Source organism: Anser brachyrhynchus, assembly GCF_964034855.1.
Source record: "Anser brachyrhynchus genome assembly, chromosome: 5".
In the NCBI taxonomy this organism is placed as follows: domain Eukaryota; kingdom Metazoa; phylum Chordata; class Aves; order Anseriformes; family Anatidae; genus Anser; species Anser brachyrhynchus.
In genome coordinates, this window is record NC_137699.1 from 18,605,840 (window position 1) to 18,629,084 (window position 23,245).

General features: G+C 38.8%; 1 protein-coding gene across 1 annotated transcript in view; it reads right to left on the reverse strand.

Moving 5' to 3' along the window:
* LOC308196072 (uncharacterized protein) overlaps positions 1–23,245 on the reverse strand; it is a 341,236-nt gene that overhangs the window by 119,234 nt on the left and 198,757 nt on the right. Inside the window, exon 27 of the mRNA XM_080594553.1 lies at positions 12,687–12,742. The gene's annotated coding sequence lies outside the window, so the exon portion shown is untranslated. The remainder of the gene's footprint in view (positions 1–12,686; positions 12,743–23,245) is intronic.

A 23,245-nucleotide genomic window follows, 5' to 3' on the forward strand; every position in this document is an offset into this window, starting at 1 on the left:
GAATGAAAAACAATTTTATTGGTGTATATATTCAAAATATCTTGTTTGAAGATGTTTTTCTCAGAGCCCTGCTCAATGATGGGGCCAAAACCAAAAGAAAGAGACTCCAAAAGACTAGATAGTCTGCTGACTGAGGCATTCGTCTGTAATGCTGGGAAACAACAGAGGAAGACCTGAGTCTGGATCACCTGTCTGCTAAGTAAATGGTCCAACCTGCACCAGATCATTTTCCAGCATTTTGTTGTCTTTCTCAATGACAAAAATAAATAAAATAAAATAAAATAAAATAAAATAAAATAAAATAAAATAAAATAAATCTTGTGATTTCTTCTCCTGCTAAAGAACAGATTACTTTTTGAAGTTTTAGAACTTAGCAAGATGGAAAAAACACCTCCTCTCATCTCTTAATGGCAACTACATCTCCCTAACACAGCCCAAATCTAAAATCCCTTGTGTTTGTGCCTGGCCACTGGAAACATCACAGGTATGAAAAAATTTCATGCAATTATGTGATTCAGGGCACTTCCCAGACTTTTGCTCTTTTCTCTTAATTGTCAGGTTCTGTTCAAATACATGAAGTCTGTAGCTCTTTCCTTTGTGTGAATAGCTTTCTCAATCCCTATACAACTTAATATTCTGTTGCCCTGTTAAGCTAGCCATGCAGAAAACGGTTTCTGGCCAAATAATAGGAATAGCAAACGTATGAACTCTATACCTCAATGAGGTGTTAACTTCAAAGCCTTGTTATTTGGGAGTTGGGGCCATTTAAATGCTGACATTATTAGGCAAGGAAGTCTAAGAAACAAGCACTCAGTGGGAGTCAAAGATCTTTTTAAAAAGCATTTTCTTTATGCTCATCACACCCCAATTCATTTAGGATGGGCTCCTGTTCTATGCCTACACGTTTCCTAATTAAGACTTCTTTCCTTGCCACAATGTTTAGGTTAGAAGGAATCTGAGGCTCTCCATGTACCCCCTTCATGATTGGCATATTTTTTTCTTTCCCCTCTCCCATCTCCTTGGTTGTAATTACATTACAGTGGCTTATCTCTCCATCAAAGGATGGGTAAGTGGTCCCTTTATAAAACTGCTCGGAGCAGCTGTTGGCCAGTCAGGGAACACTGAGGCCTGACCAGAGCTACACTCTCCCCAAAGGGCTTATCTATATTGTGCCACACTGAATGCAATGTGAATCAGTGTAGACAAGAACAAATAGCATTCAGCACATGTCAGCTAAGTGCAGTTTTAGCCTGGCCTCATCAGTGTTTAATCATGATTAGCTGACACGCACAGTTTATTGTGGTCTTCACCAGCCAACATATTGTGACCAGTATTACGTCAATTACTTAGTTACCCAAAATTACATTCAGACACGATTAAATCCTGCCATTTGTATAACTTTGTAGAGATCCAGCAACATAAGTTTGCCTCTTTGGAACCTAGGCAGTAAAGCCTCACTTGATTCTTGCCACAGAACGATGCAAAGTCTCCAGACTATCTGCTCTCAGTGACAGCAAGGCACAACTGTTACACATGGAGGTATCTCAGACTAGCTGTAAACTAGGTTTGAGTGCTGAAAGTGGTGAGGTCAGAGTACCGCAGGCTTCAGCTGTCAAACAGGCAAATATTTGTTCATGGTTTCAGGTAGGCAATATCATTTGTAGCTTACCCAAAGCCCAAGGTGTCACAGCTTTCCTGCTACCAATAGCCGCGCTAGCTAAAGCAGTTCATATTGCAATGACACATCTGACTGCAGTTCAGGTATAGCCTAGGAAAGAAGGTGCTAATTGAGGCACTGCCGCAGACTGTCTCAGTCCTGCTGGGAGAAAAAGTGGTATTTATATTCTAAATAGTATGAAATAATACTCCTTTATTCATTTAATCCTTGCATCGCAAACATTTAAATAAGGTCTGCACAGACGCACATAACGAGCCCTGTATTTGCAGCAGTAGCTCCAAACGGGCTCCTTAACAGGTTTCATCGGAGCTGCCCATTCATGTGCACAAGCTCGGCTTCCTATTTTCCCCATTCAACTACAATTCCAACTTCAGTTCCAAAAGTAATATACTCTTGGCTAAACACTCTGCTGATACTAATGTACTCAAAATCTTTCTGTATACTCAGCGTCTTTCTATAACTGGATATCCACATCTAACTCATTCACTGTAAACTTTTTTTTTTTTTACTTCAGTGCAGTTTCTTTCAAATCTTTCTAGAAACCATGCATATGTGTGGCATCAGGTGAATGACAGAAATCATAAAATCTATATCTGTCTGGCCCCGATGACTTGCAGGCATTTAACAGAGGCAACCATGTAGGCAGTTGTTATCTTTTCAGCTGGAATCAGAAGCCCCATTCAATTTTTGCACTCTATAACAACATAACCAATGTATGCATTATCCATTTGAGAAAGAAAATGTCCTATGGGCTCTTCTGCATCTGCTGAGCTTGCATGTTACGGGGTCGATGGAAGATCACCTCTTCTAATGGTGCCCGCTCCTCCCAGTGCAAGGACGCGGTTTGGGAACAAAAGGCATTATTCAGCGCCTGGAAGCAGAACACTGGCATCTATGTTTCATAGCCTATTTGAAGCTTGAGATTTTTAGGGGTCAGCAGCCTCCCCAGCCTTTATGTTCCTTTTGCCGGCACCCCTTGGGCAGGACAGCTACAACAGGAATGGTCTTTTTGAAACCTGGGGATCCTCGGGCTCCTAGAACTGATGGTTACTGTGTGCAGGAAAATTCGAAGTCATGTACATTTGAGGCCACATCTGGTGTGAAATGTATTTACTGTAAGCGCCCCGTTTAAGAGCTACACCATATTTTAAACTGAAACACCATGAATCAGTCATCTACTCTTTACCTCTTTTCCTTCCTAACACAGTAGATTGTTAAAATATTCAAGCGTACATTTTCTTTTATAATCTTCCTCTTCCTCCTGGCCTGAATCTGAGGAGCAGGAGAGCGTAATATGCAAACCCAGAAATATTTGTTATATTTGGATGTCTGACTGCAGCTCTGAGTTGTGGTATTGCTGGATGATTCCAGGCAAAGAGAAGCAAGCTGCTCACCAAAGATAAAATCTGGCACCATTTCTTCTTTTGCTTATTTTGGTATAAAGCTGGAATTTCTCCTCTCTAGTTAGCAGAGTTGTACCACGGGGGTAAATTAGAGGAGAGGCAAATCTTCTGTGTGTAATAAACAGCAGTGAGAAAAAAGAACCCTCCAGGAGGTGAATATGAATTGGGTAATTTGAGGAAAATAAAATAGCTTTCAGGAATAAACTGAAGCTATTTTCTTAAATATAAAGAAGACCAAAAATATCCTCACTTGGTCTAGGACTATCAGGTCTAGAACCTGCTGAATCCAGCAAAGAAACTCCTATTCATTTCAAGTAACTTTTGAATCACTGCATAGGACGTGTAAACAGCCCCTCTTGGTGATGTGCTGAACAACCTCCTCTGTCATTCCTTTCCCCTGGCTGTGGGGTAGGCAGGATCCCCAGAGCCTGTGCACTGATAAGGTGCCAGTCACACCCCATACCCTCCCAGAGAGCACTACCTGAAGTGATTCACATATCAGAAATGTGATATTCTTGTTCCCTTCATTTCCACATGAGGACAAGATTTGTAGGTAGGCAAGAAAAAATAACGAAATTAAGAGCCTCACTCCAGCCATGTCAATTGCAGGAATTACTGTCAATATTCTTAGCATCATTTTCAGCATTAGTTTCGTAAAATATCAAAGACTATGAAAGAAAAGTAGAAACAAGAAATCAGAATCTCTATTTCATAGCCCCTTCAGACATTTCACCCCCAAGGAATTCATCTTCACCAACGTACCATGAAAAGAAGTGCACTTTTGGTGTTCACTATTCAAAGGGTTTTGAAAACTAGACATTAGGAAGAGCCACAAGACAAACCGAGAAATGCAAAGTGAGGATACAGCATTTTCAACTTAAAAAAAAAAAAAAAAAGTAAAGGGAAAAGAAACTAGGGAAATATAAAATGAACTAAGCAGATCATCAGCTCAGCAGTCACAGGTGTAAGTGGATTTTGAAGCGAGACAACTCTAGGCTAAACAGTCCAGCCTGCACTTCAGCTGTGAAGTATTAGGTCTTGCCTCCTCCTTACCTCAGCATTGACTGCTCTGATAATATCCTATAAGGACCTTAGCCTTCCTCCTTTAGATCTGTGTTATGCTGACATTACCATTTCAAATATGGGTCAACTCACCAAGTGTTTTAGCAGAAATGTTAAAAGCAGACTAGTACATTTTTCCTAAATATCTGTGTTAGTTCTGACAGGAGTTAATCCAAGGAAGTTCTGTAGCCTGCAGTATAGAGCAGGTAATGAAGGTGATCACAAAGGATTTTTTTGGATTTGTAAACTCTGGTTCGATTATTCCCATTTTACAAAGGGGTCACTGAGGCAAAGGGAGCGCTTCTCTTCAGTCTATGGCCATAAATGGAGCCTGAAAGAAAGCTGTAATTAAACACACTGTTCTTGAAACACCACTAATGCTTTATCATTAGCTCATACTTCCTTCGCAGAAGATGTGGTTATTTAAGCAATCGTTCAGGTTTGCCTGCACTCATTTTTGCTCTGCTTCTACATATGTCTGCCCCTGCAGTCAGAGCAATACAACCCCTTCAGTCCCACAATGAGCACATTGACGCCAGGTTATTTACAGGTTATTTACTGGAGAATTTATTCTCATAAGAGGTACCTTTTTGGTCTACTAATTGTTTCCAAACTAAGAGCCATGCTAAACCACTCTTTAATTGTGCAGCTAACTGGAAGAGAGAAATCAGTACAAAAATTTAAGGACAGGCTGGCCCTTAGTTCCACGAGAATGTCTCATCCTGGTTTTAACTGATTTTTCCTCTTGCCGAGTCCTATCCCCAACAGTGCCTCCTATCGCTAAGGGTTGCATTGAGCTGCTCTATCAGCAAACCTTCAAGCCTTACAAATAAAAAGAGAACATGAATTAGTTGAAATAAAAGACCTTGGCCAGATTGCTTTGTTGGATAAAGCACCTTTGTTGTAAGTATGTGGGAAAGGAGAGTCCAACCACAGCTCATCCAGATTCCTTAGACACACACGCCCAGTGATATGTATTTGTGAATATTTTCCACATTTATATCTGCTAACCAAAGTAACCAGTTTTTACTTGTTTAATTACTGCTGAAGAAAGAGGAACTGTCAGTGCTTTAAGAGTTATGCCAAAGCACAGGGTGGGTTCTCTCTGATTCATATGCTGCATGGCTACAGAAACCAAGACCCAGCATCAGGAATGCCAAGCAGTTAGAAAAGAAGCAAAAGCAGCCGTCCAGCTCTACAGCATATTTTCAATCTAACTCTCTTGTTAAATTAATGTTATTCCTAACTTTCCCAGCAATTTAGCAGTGTGTCAGACGTATTATCAAAACACAAGGAAACAGGAAGACCTTTGGGGGCTAAAAGTATGGGACCTAACTGACTTCTATGCTAATGAAGTTTTATTCCTCCTATATTCCAAATACAGTAAATGAACAAAAGCCTTCTCAGCACTCACTATCTCTCTCTTTAGCTTCATTGGAAACATGAGATTAACACAGGAAATAAATTTAAAAAATGCATACAATTGCTTTAAAAATGGAAAAAAAATCACTTGTATTTTGCACAAAGAAAGGCATGAAGGTGATCTATAAGACTATCTGAAAATCACCTTCATCAGTTAAAAAAAAGTCCCAAACCCCCACAGACCTGAGAAGTATGAAGAAACTTGGCAGAATTTGGTCCTTCCATTCCCACTGAAGACAGAAGTCGACAGAAGGGTAAGGTTAGGATGCCAGCTGCTTCCTCTATACATCCAGAAACTGGTCCTAAATCTCACAGGAAGAGTGGGAGATGACATACAATAAGAGAAAAAGTTGGGGGTATTATTCCATGGACATTTGAGTGGATTAGTACCAGACTGGAAAATATGCTCTAATAAAGCTCCATAATATTATTACCATAATGACATCTGCACCTGGCTGCGTGAGTACATACATCACATTATAAGGAGATCCGCAGGAAAGCAGACACTTCTAGATGCACATGCAGAGTCTAGCCTTCAGCTGAATTTCCACTGTGATCCTGAACAGTGAGCCTACAATTGCTGGCCATATGCATTGTTCCCATGTTTGTTATCTCTTTCTAATATTAGACTGTGCCATTTAACCTTTTTGTTCTGTTTTTCCATCTGCAAAATGCAGACGGTAATATTTACCTTTCTTGCAGAAAACTTTTGAGATTAGAGAGATGAGAGTGCTACCTCTCAGTATGGTCACAGTGGGACAAAAAACTAGACATATGCATAAAACAAGGCCAAGATTTTGATGTAGGATGGTTCCTACTTTATGGCCTCTGGAATAAAGGACTGACTGGTGGACTGGAAAAGATAGACATTTGTCCTGGGACCTGAAAAAAGTCTAAACCTAGAGATTTCACATCCAGAACCACAAATTTGATACCCCTTTATAGACCCTCAGCAATTTTCTTGTCACAGTAGGTAAATTAACATAATTACAAGACAGGTAAATTAACATAATTACAACCATCTCACACTTGGGAAAACCAGGACACAGAAAAGAAGTGGTTCATTGTCACCACTAGGTTTATGGTTCAGACCTTTGTGAGCGGTAGGGCCATCTGTAAATCACCAGTCCGAAAGCACTATCGCAAGCTATAGTTTTCTAGATTCAATCCAGCACCCTGAGATTAACCAACTGCCCCTGAGGTTATTCTGAGGTAAATCAGGAGTTGTCCTATTTGTTGGAATGAGGTTACACTGCTGAAATGGCGTTAGAGAGAAGGGTTTAGTTCTACAAACCTTGTACATTCCAAAATCAAGTAGATGGTCTAGCGTATTTTAGGCTGTGCTGACATGTACATAGAGTAACAGTTGAAGCAAGCTTCATACCCATGATTCAAGAAGGAACAAGAAGGATAATGTTTAGCTATGTCTGTTATGTCCTCAGCCTGTAGTGGTGGTTCAGGTACTAGTATCCTGGGACCAGGTTCAAAATGCAGTTGTGCCACTGTGAATTTATAGCAACCCCCCTGGAGTCAATTATTCCAGGCTTTCCCTTTACACGTACAATTAGAGCTTAAATGTTGTTGCTACAGTCTCAGCTTTTCCCTTGCTCACAGCTGGTAAGTAAATGGCTGTGTTCAGCACAATATGATTATTATTATTTGTATGGTAATTGCAGCTGCCCCACTTACCAGTCGGAAAACAAATGCCATGTATTGATAAACGCACAGTCAGGGAGCTAGGGAATACAGAGCAACAAGTGAATGCCCAGGGAAACCAATATTAGAGAAGCAGAACAAGTTTTGAAAATGACTTTTACTCAATACAAGCCACAAACGGTCACCAGCGTAACCACCACACCAACACCAAAGGATTCGAGCACTACGCCCTGGACAGAGCTACCCGGACGGTGAAGCCTGCAGTTCTGGGTTTGTACTGACAGCACGTCAGCTCCCACCCAGCAGAAAAACTGCACTGTCAGTCGGGAGGAAAGATTAGATATCTTTCATCAGCAGAAAGGTCATTCCAGAGAAACTGCTGTTAGGGGACTGCTGAGGAGAACCCAGTCCTTTTTCTGCTCTGAGTGTATCAGGTTTTGAAGGTTTTGTGCAAGGCTTGAAACAATTTCCACTGCTAAATGTAAACAAGGCTTTCAGATACTCCTGTGATGTCGGGATGTAAAGACCAAATGAGATCCGTTTACACAAGCAAAATGAATATTTAAATAAAAAGCAGCCACCATCAAAAATGTTTTTAAAAATGCTGTTTTGGTTAATGCAACATACTGTATTTCTGCCAACAAAGGCAGTTTCTGATCAGGACATGCCGTGTTTTCCTCTGGAGATTTTGCAGGCAGGGTGGTCTTCCAAGAGGGACGGGAAAGGGCTTAGTTAACATTACACATCTTTCATATATGCAGGCTGGTAAATGTAAGGCATTACAGCTGTGCAGTTTGTCACCAAAAACTAAGCTGAAAGCAGTCTAAATACAGGAGACTTACAAGAATATGACCTAGTCACACTCAACACCTTTTATTCTCCCCCTCCATAATAAAGCAACTTCTCTTGTATTTGTGCAGCCAGAACTCCTTGGCCTTAGAGACAATGGTCACATGGAAAAGACAGGAAAAAAAGGATAGCACAAAAAAATGCCATAGTAAAAGATTTATTATTTTCCCATAGTCTACAAAAGAAGACTGCAGCCCCATTATGCTACATTTGTTTATTTTGATAGGAAGAAAACTTTGTCACTGGACAAACTGCACTTCGTACCACTAAGTGCAAAATTCATTGTGGAGGCAGGAGCTGCTCTAAAGAACCAACTGCACACACACGAGGGGGATCTGAGCAGTTGGCAAATCAAGTTGACTTCACTGGGACAACATATTGCTTCTATTTAAGAAAGCATCCTCGATCAGTGCATGTTTAAATCCAGTGAGACCTGAGCACATGCTTAAAGTTAAACATATGCTGAAGTCTTTTCCTGAATCATATACATGTGAGGAAACACTTATCAGTTGGAATATGGTATTCATTCTCTTCTTCATCCCCTCTTTTCCTCTTATGATTTCTAGAGTTTGAAATATCCTATGCAAAGAATCCATCTAAATTAATATGGAGATGTTTATGTAATTGTATGTGCACAGCCACTACAAACAACCCATTTTCATTTTATAAACACAAGAGGTACGATACTCACCTTCTAGGTTAAACAATTTACCGAGACCACTTTTTTCTATAATGACTGATTAAAAAAATTGCAAGATGGAAGTTGTGTGCCTTTCTTTGAGAGGTAAAGTAATTCTGAGCCATAATATCTTACAGATACTAGTTCCAAGAAAATAGCTATTATATCTATCATCCATATTATTAAAATTATTAATATTTTGCAGTATTTTGCATCCTGGATAAGCAAGTATTTGGAACAGGGCATGAATATAAGACCATCATGCCATTAGGACTACTCTCCATTACTTCTGTGATTAAGGCTAAAAGGACTCAGAAAACGTGCTTTTCATATTTCTTGAATTCCAAAGGTTTTAGCTGTAAAAAATCAGCTCATGCAAAGAGGAATAATTTAGGAAAAGATGTCATCATTTTTATTCACCTCAGCCAAAGTTTATGCTGAAAGAATTTCCACTGAAATAAATGGGATTGTTCATCAAGTCAAGCCTATTCAGTAGATGTGCAAGTGGAAGAATGCTGCATGCAGTTTTAAAGCATCTTCCTGCTCCCTTATTCCCAAGCTACACTATAGTCAATATGGCCACTTCAATTTCCAAGTGGCAGCAGGGTCACAACTTGAGGGTGTTGATCCAAAAGCATGTGCCTTTACAACCCCAGCTAAGATGGCATCTCTAGCAAGTGTGATCAGTGTATGACTGAGTGTCTCTAAGAGCACAGTTGAACACAGTGCTTAAGCCATGGCTAATTCCAGCTAAGTGTTTATGACCCTCCACATGCTTGCAGCGATTGTATCACCATCCCTCTTCCTTCTGCTTCCTCAGATTTGCCACATCTTTTGGCAGAATTTGGTTCCAGCTGTGGGGTTAAGGGAATGAATGAAGAGAAGTGGTTGGAATAGACAGGAACCTGAATCATCGGCAGCTGAAATAGCCCATTTGACCACACACTGAACCTGAGTAACAGTGCCAAAGTTGCACATCAGCTGGTAAGCTTATTTAACTAGCTGTCTGTGATCCAGCTGGGTGTGTTAATGAACAAAGCTACTTTTCCCATCCATTACTGTGGTCTATGGCTATGAGGAGAAGAAAGGTATAGCCCCATCATAAACCAGAATTATTCCATTTAAAGTTGAGACATCCTTAAAATGTATAGCCACAGACATATATATTAAGAGCAAGGACATATAGACTGCATGCAAGCCCTAGAGCCATCAATAGGATAAAAACAAGTAATCAACAATTACACCTCAATTTTCCTTACTGTCAACCCTAACTCAGTCCCTTTGTGATTGCCTTTGAGCAATGATCAAATATTTTCTAGCCCCAGCTCCATTTAGTCCATCTCCAGCCCATCTCCATGAGGCTATGGACCAGGCCCAAGCCATAATGACTTTGACAACCCACTCTCAGCCCCTTGCACCTCAGGTCTGCTGTTTCAAGTATGCAAACTCATTACCCTGCCATACATTTACTCTGAGTATGGGGCAGAAAACCCCAAAGTCTTGTCACTGCACAAGAGTAGTCTGATTTTAGAACCTGGCTTTGTTAGGCCTATATTGATACCAGAGAGCCTATTTGACACCACAAACCAATAAAGCTTTGCTTCAATTTCTTTCTAAAATGCCTAAGTTGTTGGAGATCAGAACAAGTAATCAATCTCTAAATCCAAAAATTAAAGCAAAGCATTAAAGTAAAGCATTAAAGTACAGAAATGCATTAAATTAAAGAAAAAAAATCCGAAGTATATCTTACAAAAAGCTCTGGTGATACTAACTTTGGAATATTAGAGAAATGAATGACAGCTACATGATCACCTTGAACGGTCTCAATATAGTACTCATATAACACAGAGACACTCAAAAAGAACATGTTCACTAAAATTCCCTGGAGGAGACTTCCCAAACAGCTACAGAAAATTGAAAGATTTTGGGATACTCATTCAAAACATAAGATATAGAATATCAAAAATTATTACAATGTGGAATTGCTCTATATCACTTTCAAACAGCAGGGGAATGAAGTACTTTCTCCCAGACGTAACAGATGTAAACATGGCCTTTAGAGAGAGCAAAGAAATTTCATTTGCTGGTATAGTAAAGATTGCAGTTTATTCGCAGTCCCCATCCTTCTTTTCTTCTCATTCAGATACTTAAAACTCATGACAGCAGACAGGATAAACTCAAAGTGAAAAAAAGAAAAAAGTATAAAATTATGAAGAAGAAAGGAATGCCTTTGGGGAAAACTTACAGTTAGAAATCCTTGGGATTCTACAAGCCTTACTAGCCAGCCATTCATGATAACTACAAAAAGCACTCAGAGGAAGAGGAAAGATATGTTAACAAGAGGTACTACAAAAAGGCTAAGGAAAGAGATGCACAGCAAACTAAAACTTTAGTCTCTTTTTGAGAACCACAGAACTTGAATTTGAGAATGAAAATGCAGGGGCCCTGCATTTTCCTTTTCCTGAAGAAATGGGAGGCCCTGATTCTGCAAAGACTGATGCACATTCTTAACATTACATTTATGAATAGCCCATTAACTTCAAATTCCTTGCAAGAATAAAAGAGGATAAAACATCATTTCTCTCAGGAGTGAGGGAAGCCAACTATAAATGCATCACAATTTTTTCATGTCACATATGTCCTTCTCTTTATCATGGTACTGAATAAACCCTTAGACTTTGAGGTATCTGTGTTTCATTTCTATATTTCATAAGCCATAGATATCTATCACACCATGTTTTGTTGATTTTTTTCACCGTGCTATTTCAGAAAACTAAACTTGAAACGTAGTTTCTGCAATAAAAATTTCCCCTCTGGATAGCATATTTAAAAGAACAAAAGAATAAAGAAGTCTGATTCTCAAATTTGCTGAGACTGCTGTCATTACTAAATGAATCAACTAATTGCATGCTAAAAAACGATCTTATAAGGAAGGTATCCAAATGCTAATATTTCCCCACACTTTGGTGGGAATGAGTAATGTTAACTTTCTGCTACACAAACTGATTTGAAATAGCAACAAAAACTGATAAAACTGATTCAAACTGATCTGGTTTGGTTCCTCTTTTTTAAAGGGTATTTTTTTTTCCTTTCTGCTTTTTCCTGACTCATGAAAGACACCAGACAGTGATGTGGATGATGTGGTGAAAGCTCTGAAAAAAAAAATCTACTTAAGTCAAGGACTAAGGGAAGTGGTCACTCTGCGAGGTCATTTTCCTGTGAGACTCTTTGACAGCTGGAGAAAATTAACCAAAATATCTGCATTCCAGAGAGGTATAAAAAGAAGGAAGAAAGGGAGGGGAGGGGTCAAATGTCTTGTGGAAACCTGTAGGAACAGCAATGGCATTTTCTGTATGGACTCGCTCGATCTGGTTTCCTGACAAAGTCCTACTAAAATAGGAGGAGATTTTTAAAGTCTCAGAGGGTAGTCAGGCACCCAGCTCCCTTAAAAGTCAGCAGGATATTCATTAAATTTGAACAGATTAGCTGCATTGGATCTTTTCTCCAATGCTGGCACAGGGACCACACAGAAATCCTATTCCTAACACTTTATTACCATTTAAATCTTTACAGATCAGTCACGCTTCCAGAGTAGAAGAACTAGGAAGAGAGCAATAATACCATGGTAATGAGACAGATTCTTTGGTTTCCATGTTCATAATTGTCAAAGAAATAGCCAGTAAATGACAAATTTGCTTCTGTACAGGTTCTGAATCCCTGATGTTGTTTTTTGTTTTGCAATAAAAACAAAACAAAAAAATTCAAAATTAATTTGTATTCTGTTAAAAAACACACACACAAGTTTTTATGTCAGGTAACTGTATTTCTCCCTGGTCAGAACCAAACCTAAACTTTAATGTCTGAATCCTGTCAAAATTAGCGTATTTCTGTGAAACATTTTGACTCCGATAAAGCAGAATACTAATTGAAACCATACCTTCTTCCTTCTGAACGCTTCTATTCCCATGTATCTTCTGATCATTTCGGACTACTCTGCAAAAGCAAAAACAGAAAACAAAGTCTCTATGAGCTGAAGAAGCTTGCTGTTGAAGCAATGACAGGAGAAATCAGTTCATACATGAGGGACTCTGAGGTAACAAAACTCTGCCCCAGCCTATCTGCAGATCCATGCTCAGGAGCTCCTTCAGCGTGAATAAGACAGACAGAAGGAATCAGGCAGGAGTCAGTAAATGACTCCCATAAGTAGAAGCAGGGATGCAGATTAAAGTGATTCAAAAGCAGAATTAAGATTTTTTTCAGGCTCCCAGCCATTACAGTTGAGGTAAAAACTAAAATAGCACAGCTGTCATTTGGGCAACTAAATGAGGGCCAGATTTTACAGACCAGTCTATATCTGTGAACTCACACTGCAAGAAACAGAGCCAGACTGCCCTCCAAAAATTCATCTACCTCCTTAGCTTTACTGGGAAGCTGAGTCTCTCCAAAAGTCATGTGTTAAAAGGATAAACCTTTCTAAAAATGCTGAAAAAAGACAGAAAGACAGAAAAATGCTACAAGCAGTTTAAAATGTCACAGTCCGATGCCAGATTATCTACAATAGAAGTAACAACTTCCTACCTGCCACCAAAGCTATGTATAGTGATATGATCTGGACATTCCCCTTTCACAGGAGATTTCACATTCATTACATCAAGGATAATATAACACAGCTTTAATCACAGAATCACAGAATCATCTAGGTTGGAAGAGACCTCCAAGATCACCTTTTAAATTAAGATACGCTAAATAGCATCCTTGGAGTATGTTGCAGAAGGATTTCATGTGGTCTCTAAAAAATTCAGCAAGACTGTATTCTTCCCATTGCAAAATACCACCAGCATCCATCCCTCATAGCTTGACCATTTTGTTCTAAACCTCTATTCCAAAGATAGAACAATGCTATCCTACTCCTCTGCTAACTTAATTTTCTCTGGCAGTTTATCTATTTTGTGAAATGAAATGAAAACAGTATCTGATTAAGGAAGACAGGTTTGATTATTTTTTTCCTAAAAAATTATTTTGACTTGCCCATTCTCTCCTTTTCCTTCAGATGATAAATAGCTGTGTGAAGGAAGAAAAAGAGCTCCAAACAGAAAAAAAAAATGGGGGGGGGGGGTGGAATACTAACCCCATTTAGCACTAGCCCCACTGCTAGTACTGCTTTGGGATTTGACATCGGTATTGTCTGGGATCAAAAAAAAACCAAACAAACAAAAAAAACCATTCACACACACACACGGCCCCACTGTTTAGGGAAAAGATATTGGTTTAAAGTGAGAATAAAATAGTACAGAATCACACCTATGGTCAAAGATAACCAAATTAAAACTGTTAACAACTATAAAACTTGTTGCATCGACTTCCCTTTAAAATAATGTATTTAATTCTCATACTTCTGTTTTATTTATTTTTTAAATGAACCAGAAGCAGAAGTCTGAAATGTCATGTGAAGCCTTGTTCTCGTAAGATTGTTGCTTGAGTTTTACCTCAGTGAGACTCAGAGAACCTTAGACAATCTGTTTAGCTTGTTATCTGACCCAAAATGCTGAACCTCTTTTGAGAATTACTCATACCCTTATCTTTATCAGACACCTTTTTTTTATCCATCACTGCCTTTAGGCCATCATAAAACCTTTCCCCACAATGGGGATTTTCTTGACCTGGTCATGACTGCTTATTTCTGCCATGAGTGTGCCAAGTTTGCCAGAACAGCTTTCATGGGCACTCTGACTGCTTATTGGTGTTCGTAAGGAAGGAAAAGGAAAACAATTCATGAGAAGCTTGCCATATTTCTATCTTAGTATTTTTACTGTGGTTAATTTGATTAATTTTTTAAAGGTAAATATTGAAATATGTCCATTGACATCCTATTATCTGTGGTTGTTTATATATGGAGGACAAATCCTCCCCTCCACCCAAAGCCAAAATAAACAGGTCTTGTGCAGGCAAGTCCCAAATTGGTCGAGAGTGATGGGTTTCTTGCCACAGGCTGCAGAGCTGTTCCACGCCTATTGCTGCGCTCAAGATAGACTTTTCTGCAAAGATGCTATGTTTCATATAAAACCTTCAGATGCAGTTAGTAGCTTTCAGCCTTGACTGAAGCAGTGTAAGTTTAGCAACTAATTTTTTGCTAATAGGAGAAAAACATGACTTACTGTTATATGAAGATATTTGGCTGTTTACCTACCCTGACTTTCAGACTCCTAATGAAACCGTAAGAGGATGCATAACCTGACTTGTTAAACTTTATTCAAGAAGCCATTTTCAAATCAGCCAATTCTAATTAAAGGATGATATATGCAAAAGCCCTTCACAACTCTTTATTTATTTATAGATATTTGCAAATACAAAATACAAAACACCAGACCACAAAAGTATTCACTAATCAGTCTGCTTATTCTTCAGAGAATTTTGTGTTTGAAAATATACTGTCTCTTTCCCAAACAAAAGGTATTTGTAGAGAATCAGCTACCAATAGATCCCAAAATTAGTAATTCAGTGTTCTGCTGAGTAAAAAAACCACTTGTGTGATGTCAAACATATAAAACCATAACATTTATAACCAAACAGGAGCATAAGTATTTGAGAGATTAATGGAGACTAACACTGAATCTGTGTGGATCAGTGAACTGTACTGTCTGTGGCATAGTTGAAAACTGAATCAAACATATCATTAAAATTACCAGTGTTTACCGTACTGGGTGATATAGTGGTATTTGCTTTCAGGCAAGTGCCTTCCTCATCATAAACCTATTTGTTCTGCATTATCATTTAAAGGAAGGATGATAATCTTTTAAATTATTTTCTGCTACCAGGAGGGTGACTACATTATGACTATTTCTCTTCCATGGATCAATCTGCATTGCCTTGTATACAGAGTAGACTTAAAATGCCACCATTAGCAATTTACACCCACTTGCCGTCCATAAATGACTTTCAAGGTTCAAGGCAGTGGATTGTAAAACTGCTGACTTCACTGCTGGAGCACTAAAGAAGAGAAGAAACTGGATGAGACAGAGCAAGTCCTAAATGCCTTCCATAATTAACAAACATGGCAAGACAAGTTATGAAAAACAAAGGAAGACTGGACAGATTTATGCTTAAAGTCTGGTACTTTTGAAAGTCTGTCCAACTACAAAAGTCTCTTTTGATCTACATTAATTGAAAGCACTTAAAATTCAATCATACATTTATGGCCACATGTTTAAAACTGACTCCTAATCTTGCATCTGTAACCCACTGGTCAGACTGGAATGCCTTCCTTCTGTATTCAGCATACAAAGGATACAAATCTAATGACAGTCATCTTTAGTTCCAGCTGTAGAGTTTCAGACTTGTGGCTTTGGAGGTCCCTAAATTCAATCCTAAGTAGCATCCACAATGATAGTCATCGCATATCTCCAGCCGTTCCTGACAACAATCACTCGTGGAAGCGATAAGCCATTTGCAGATAAAGACACTTGTCCTGGTTTGGTTTCTTAGGCCAATAAGAGAACAAGATTCAACTTTGCATGAAGACTGTTTTGTGAGCTGACCTGAGATTCAAAGAGCAATATCTCTGTCTTTTTGTTCACTGGTAGGAGAGCAATGGAAAGGAGCTAGCAGTCTGAAGTGGCAGGTGGTCAGCAAAGTAAAACCACCATGCATGTGGCTGTGAAGGGATACAGTAAGCCTCTTTCTTAACCAGACATGGGAAAGAGGAAGAGTAGGGAAGCCAAAGAGCTGCATTGCTTCCCAAGGTGGCTCTCAGATTAAGAGCTGTAATGTAAGCTTTATGTACTACTAGACAACAGACTCCATCTTAATGTTACAGGAACTGGCAAATCAGAGAACTGCTTGCCTAGATCACCTGATCTGCACCAGCAGTGACTGCAAGAGTAGCATTCAAACCTAGCTTTGAAACCTGTGATAAGGCAAGCCATTTGTTTATATTATATTCAAGATTCATAGACCCTTACCTTTTCAGTTCCTCCCCAAACACCAAAAGATAAAAAAATTTGCATGAATATTTCATTATGTTATGTATGAGGAGGAGTTCTGTTAAAGAGCTTGCATTATTGTACTGTCTTGACTAACGGTTTGTGTGACATGCATAAGGGAGACCAGATATTTGCACCCATTATATGGAAAGATCTTTTGCCCAAGGACAACTTGTAAAACCCATTAATATGAATTGTGTCTGAGCTGATGAGGAAAAAAAGAAAACACTGAATCCAGACCTTCAATACTTTATTGGTGTTTCTGAACTTTTATTAGCTGTACTTGCTTCCATAAAATCAATTTAATAAGGCGACCAATGTTTTGGTAATGCATCAAAAGCAGTTCTCCTCTTCAAAGGGCATCTTTTTCACTCAATCTCTTCTCTAAAGACAGTGACATTAGTTTTGTAAATTAATAAACAGGCCAGCATCTGAGGACTGCATGAAGCCTCCATCACCCCTTATTGTGCTTTCTCTTCTGACCCCACTTTCCAGTGCAGGGCCCTCATCTCGACAACAATACCCTGAAAGCCTGTGTGGCACTCTGGGATCACACTTGAAAAGGCCTTTGGCTGAGGCTGGCTTTCAAGAAGGGGGGACAATTGGCAAGAGGCCTGTGGCTATTCATGCAGAACAGGCAGTGAAAAATGCCTGAAGTCAGTTTCAGGGGTGGGCAATGCCCAAAAAAGAAAGCCCACATAACATGAATGGCTGCTGCTAGGAGACTAAAACCAAAGGCATGCTACTAGCAGGCCTCCATGTGCCGACATCAATGGGTTCATCCTATCCCTATTAGGGGCCTAAAATGATGGAGAAACATGAGAAGGGACTATAAGCAGGAAAGGAAAATAATACCAAAGTACACAACGGTCAATGCTTATATTGTTATACTAAACACTTGGGAGAAGGAAATAATATTTTCTATGTTTAGTACCTTTTCTGTTAACAATAGTTACATCAGCTACAAAATCTAATAAGCACAATAATTATGGTACATTTTCTTGGGGGAGGAAAGGTATGCACTTTCATAATTAGTTATTTCTCATGCACATAATTAAAAGTGATTATAAACACTTATTGGAAAAGCCAGGGCTGAGTTACGATTCCTCTAGACCTGGGGCTGGACCAGCTCCAGTCCCCCTGGGCATCCACTCACAAGTCCACTTCGGTTCAAACCCAGCAGTACCGGGCAGAGGGAACAGGAGGCCTAAATGTGTCTTAACAGAAACCACCATAGAGCACCACAAAAGCATTTCAGTGGCATACAAATGACCCAGACCTCAACTGCGCTTAGGGTTAGCAAGCCTGAGGGGTGCCGTCTGCAGTGCAGATCCAGAGCGCTGAGAGGCCTACAGGCCCAAAAAGGGAACTGTAAAGAATTTTCCTCACCTACAAGTCACCAGGTAGTTGTTTGGGTATGTTTGTTTTCTCTTTTATAAAATAGAGCTACAAAGCTCCTGTACCCCTACCAGTACTTCACACTGAAAGGCCTAGCACAGCCTGATGAGCGCTCCTGATAGCAGACTGTCGCTACCCTGTGCTTAATGGCAGCAGCGCCCTGGAAATGCCACCTCGGTGCCTTCAGAAACAGCCCATCTTCTCTAAAATCCTTCCCACTTCAAATACAGATGTTGGCTCTTGGCTAGTGAAAACGTTGAAAAAAATAAATTACAATGTCTAGTCATGTTTGGACTTATTTCTAGGCATGATCTCAGCTCTTAAAAAATGATCATATTATTTAGTTTATGAGTAATAATGTCTGACTAAAAAAGGTATAAAACACCATATGATACCGCAATCAAGTGATTTATTTCAAGTGGTGATGTTTGTTATTCAGCGTGGAAGTTAAGAAACCTCCCCTTCTTGCTTTTGCAGTTATCTGTTCCCCAAGTCTGATTTTCCCATCCATTCTCAGTCTGCTAACTACTGCTTGCCTTTCCCCACTCCGAGGGAAGGGAAGGGAAGGGAAGGGAAGGGAAGGGAAGGGAAGGGAAGGGAAGGGAAGGGAAGGGAACTGCAAATACTCCAGAAACGAAACTGCTGTGGTCTACTGATACCTCAGGGAACACTTTAAATACAGAATTCAAAGCTACTTTTTTCTATCCATTTCCACTAAAAAATTCTAAATATATGATGGAGTAAAACTTACCTGCACCTGTAATCTTAAATCACACTCACGTGTTTCTCTTGTATCTAAAATTTCTCCAGTAAATTTCTTTTTATTTTATTTATTTTATTTTATTTTATTTTTATTTTATTTTATTTTATTACTAAATTAAATTGCAAAGATTCAAGTAGCTAGGCACAGTCCCAAGAATACTGAAATATTTTTGGTTTTATAACTTAAACAAATGGATGTGGGTAAGGCTAAATGTAGCTAGGCTATTGCTCTGTCAAAGAAAGAGTATGTCTTGTGCAGTTGTGATTCTTGTAGACTCTCAATGTTGAATATTTGGGATTTAATATTCAGAGGGAGGCAACCACGTGAAGGTTTTTGTGTCATTGGGCATGTCTGACCCTCTAAATCAAGAATTTAAAAACTTTGTCATAGGTTTCCCACATCCTGTCTCAAGGCCACTGCTTCTCTTCCTCTCCTCTTCATGGCTGAGCGAATCATTTCCCCTCCATCAAAATGATGCATCTTCTTGGCAGCTGGGACATTTGTAACACATGGAATTGTATTTGAGACACTTAAGGTTTCTTTTGAATGTGAGGTAGCATGTAAAGTAGAAGAAGAGTAAAAAAATATGACATTCAGCCCTACCTCCACAGATGAATGTAAATTTTCTAAATCTCTAAATCTGGGATTTTAAGCATCACTTTGTTCATATCTAATGGCAGGCACTTAAAGAGTTTTTTGTGAAGTTACTAAAGAGACGTGTACACACCACCACATGACAGGACAGATTTACTCTCTAGGACTACTCTAGGTACCTCAGGTAGGTATCTAAAATTATTTGAGATGAATCTAGACTACAATGTTAGGCTGAATCCATTCCATACCAAACAGCAGGAATTTTTCTGTGTAAGATTTGAATTTAACTTGCATAGCATTTGGAATATACCGGTGTGTGATCCAAGGGGTATTTTCACTATTTCTCTTATCTATTTACATTAACACGCTCAGAATAATATATTCAGCACATATCAGAGTTAACAACAGAAAAAATATTTGAATGTTTCAAGTTTTTCAGGATTTCATTTCAATGGATTTTTAATATAAACTGGATCAATAGAAGGAGGACCTTCCTGGCTTTGGGCGTTGTGAAAAGTGCTTTCTGAAACTTGAAGAAATATATCTTTTTTAAGTTAGTGAGGTCTGAAAGGAGAGGAGTGGGTGGTCTTAGCCCTTCAGAAGGTCTCTGATCTTCTGACCTATTAGACCATTAGTTCACCTAAACTAACCAATAGCTATTCAAGTCTATGAGTACAAAGAAAGGTGGTAATAAAAATAAATTATTAAACAAATGGACTAGAAATAAGCAGTTCAAAGTTTTTCTCCTGTGAAACCCAGAAAGTGCAAAGACTATTCCGTTCTATCTATTCAATCAACATGCCTACTTGATCTTGCCAAGAAAAAGTAAAATTAAACTAGCATGGGTACCAAATGGGTACCCCACTACAGGAGTATGGTTTATTACTGACATTTAAAGTATGTGCTGTGTTTACACTCTTTACCCAGACACTCATTCGTTTGATGTTTAGCCACTGTTTTCTGCTTTGGCCAAAGGATTTTGCATATTGAAGCCACAATTCCTGACTAACAGTCATTTAACTGCAAATACCAGGACTGTTGGGAGAGTGTGGAAGTCCCACATGGATCCCCTGGCTGGTCTACAGGGGCTGCTCTTGTATGCATCTCCCAGCTTCAACTTCCCGCAGAACAAATTGTGGCTCTCAGACTTTTGGCCAAGGGTCCGTGAGGCAGAGTCTCATGTAACTTGCTGTTTCCTTGCCATTGAAAACATTGAGGAAAAGCAATACATTGCACTGGGTCTAACTTATCACCAGGTTTGGCCCCCTCTGATCTTTTCTTCTCTTTTTTTCCCCCAAAAGCATTCTCCAAACATCTCATAACAGCAACCAGAGCCAGACAGCATGTGGAAAATGAGAATATCTTCCTAATACATAAACCATTAGACAGCACTTGCTCTCTATTTGAAAACCAGAAATATGATGATTTTTCAGTCAAAAACCTTTATATGCCATCAGTTCAACCACAGAAAAGATGGAGTAAAAATATCTAGCTATAGTATTTGCCCTAGTGATGCTAGCAATGGGTGGTATTTTACCTAACACTGCATTAGGAATACATCTAAATTGCCTGCATCTTTCTTTTTTAACCACAGCTGCACAGTAGCTTTAGTTAGAAGATGGATATATGAATTGCCAGCCTGTAGCCCCTTTGGATTCAACATGGATCCAAACACCACCGCATGTTTCTTGTAGCGTTACCATAGTACTCACCACATTTCCTAGGTTGTTTGGTCATTTCTTGGAGAGTCTCATTGCTATCATTTTTATTAGTATTTTTTTTATATGTTTATTTATTTATTTTTGACAGCTGGTTACAGGCCTGGAAAAGAAAACTGAGCTAAACTTCATGCCAAGAAAAATATTACAAAAAATAAGCTGAGTTGTCTGCCCAGTGAATCTATTCCAGTGGTCCTTTACTAAATTAAATGTGATGAACTGATGTCAGTGGAAGTATTAACTCAGCAATGAAAGCAGGACTGGACTTACCTAGTCAGTAAGTGCTTAAAAATTTTATAATTTATATAACCTGAATAAAATCAGTACTTTGAAGATTGAAAATCCAGGTTAGTGGAGGAAATGTTATTGCCTGGGTAAGAAATAGTGATGCAAATGTGCATTAAATTAGGTTTTAGGACATGTTTTGAAAATGGGTTTGATAAGTGGCCATATAAAAAGGTTCTACATGCAATGGCAGCACATTTTGATAGTGTTTAAAATCAGACTTGAGGTAAGGGATTGCTAATTATTACTAATCACCAGTATCAACATTTCCCAAACCACACATTCTTAACCATTCACTTGTCCAGGGCTGATTATTTTTACTGAAGTCTGAAGATAACCATGCGCATACCTAATTTTAGGTATATAAGTGAAGGAACAAAGTTAACTGAACTTTGAACTTGAAGAAAATAACATCCTGAGTCTTGGAGAGAAGTAGGTCCTAAGCACCTAACCTGCAGCAGGGGATTCCCTGCCCATCCTTCCCCTGGGTAGGTGCGCTGGCTAGAAAAGACACGAACACCTGTGTGCTAGATCACCCAGCTCTGCTCAGACTTCTTCCCAGTTTGATTTCAGATAGCTGCTCATGTTGGCAGTGGAAAAATAAACAGGGGATTCCACAACAGAAGAAAGCTTTCAACAAGATATTCTCACAGCTTGCCTCGCTTGCTGCTTAATTTTTTTCCACTTCCCTTTGTATAATTTTAAGGGCTGATAAACACTAGCTTTCTACCGGCAGAAAGTAGCTGTGATATCACAATAATAGCAGGTTTTTATTTATTAACTGAGCTGATGTTTGAAATCAGGAGGAATTCACATCCCCTTTCTGTAAAGAGGAAACTCTCACACCAGTTAAGATCATCTACTTTTATAGGACTTTTACTATGTCTTGTAATAAATCTACTAAAGACCTATGTCGAAATGATCCTTTTCCCATAATAGGAAAATCAGTTACCCTAACTTGATACATTCATTATCTAAAATCAGGGTTTTTTTTTTCCTCTGGATGCAAGATACGACTCCTTATATTTCGCCTTTTTCCAGACTCAAGCTGATCACCAAATGTTTCTAGAAATCAGTCCAGTGAATGTTTCAGATCTATCAATGGATATTTGTATCTTTATTATTTTAGTATATTTTTAGTATTTCACTGAAGAGTGAAAATATCAACTACTCAAAATCAACAAAATTCAGATGTTATGTCACAACATGATAATATTTCTTCCCTTTTGAAAGAAAGCAGATAAAATACTAGAAATAATGGCCTTACATCAATCCATATATTAGCAAAATCATATAAGGTTATAACACGTAAAATAACATAATGCTTAAGATGACTGTAGCAGAGCAACATATGCTGCACGGTCAAGCTCGTGTTGGGTGGAAAGCAAAAATACATTGTTTGAGCAGGTAAGAAATTATCTCTAATTCCCTGAAGCAACTTGTTCTAGACAGCACCATCCAAGGATTTTCACCTTTGTATCAAAACCCTTATCTCCAGAAGGCATGGAGAAGTGATCACTGAGGCAACACACCAGTTAAGATGCAGAAAAACAGATCTAGGTTGGAAGGAAAAAGAGAAAGTGGAAATATGAAAATTTAAAAATCAGCCTAATAATCTGAGGGAGGTAAGAAAACATCTTCATTTCCAATTAAAGAAAGCATTTTCCATTTCCATTCTTAAGAAGTAAGGATAATAGAGCATGGTTAATTTTTCTCCTTGTCTATTTTAATTAAAGATAGGGCAAGTTGGGGATGGCCG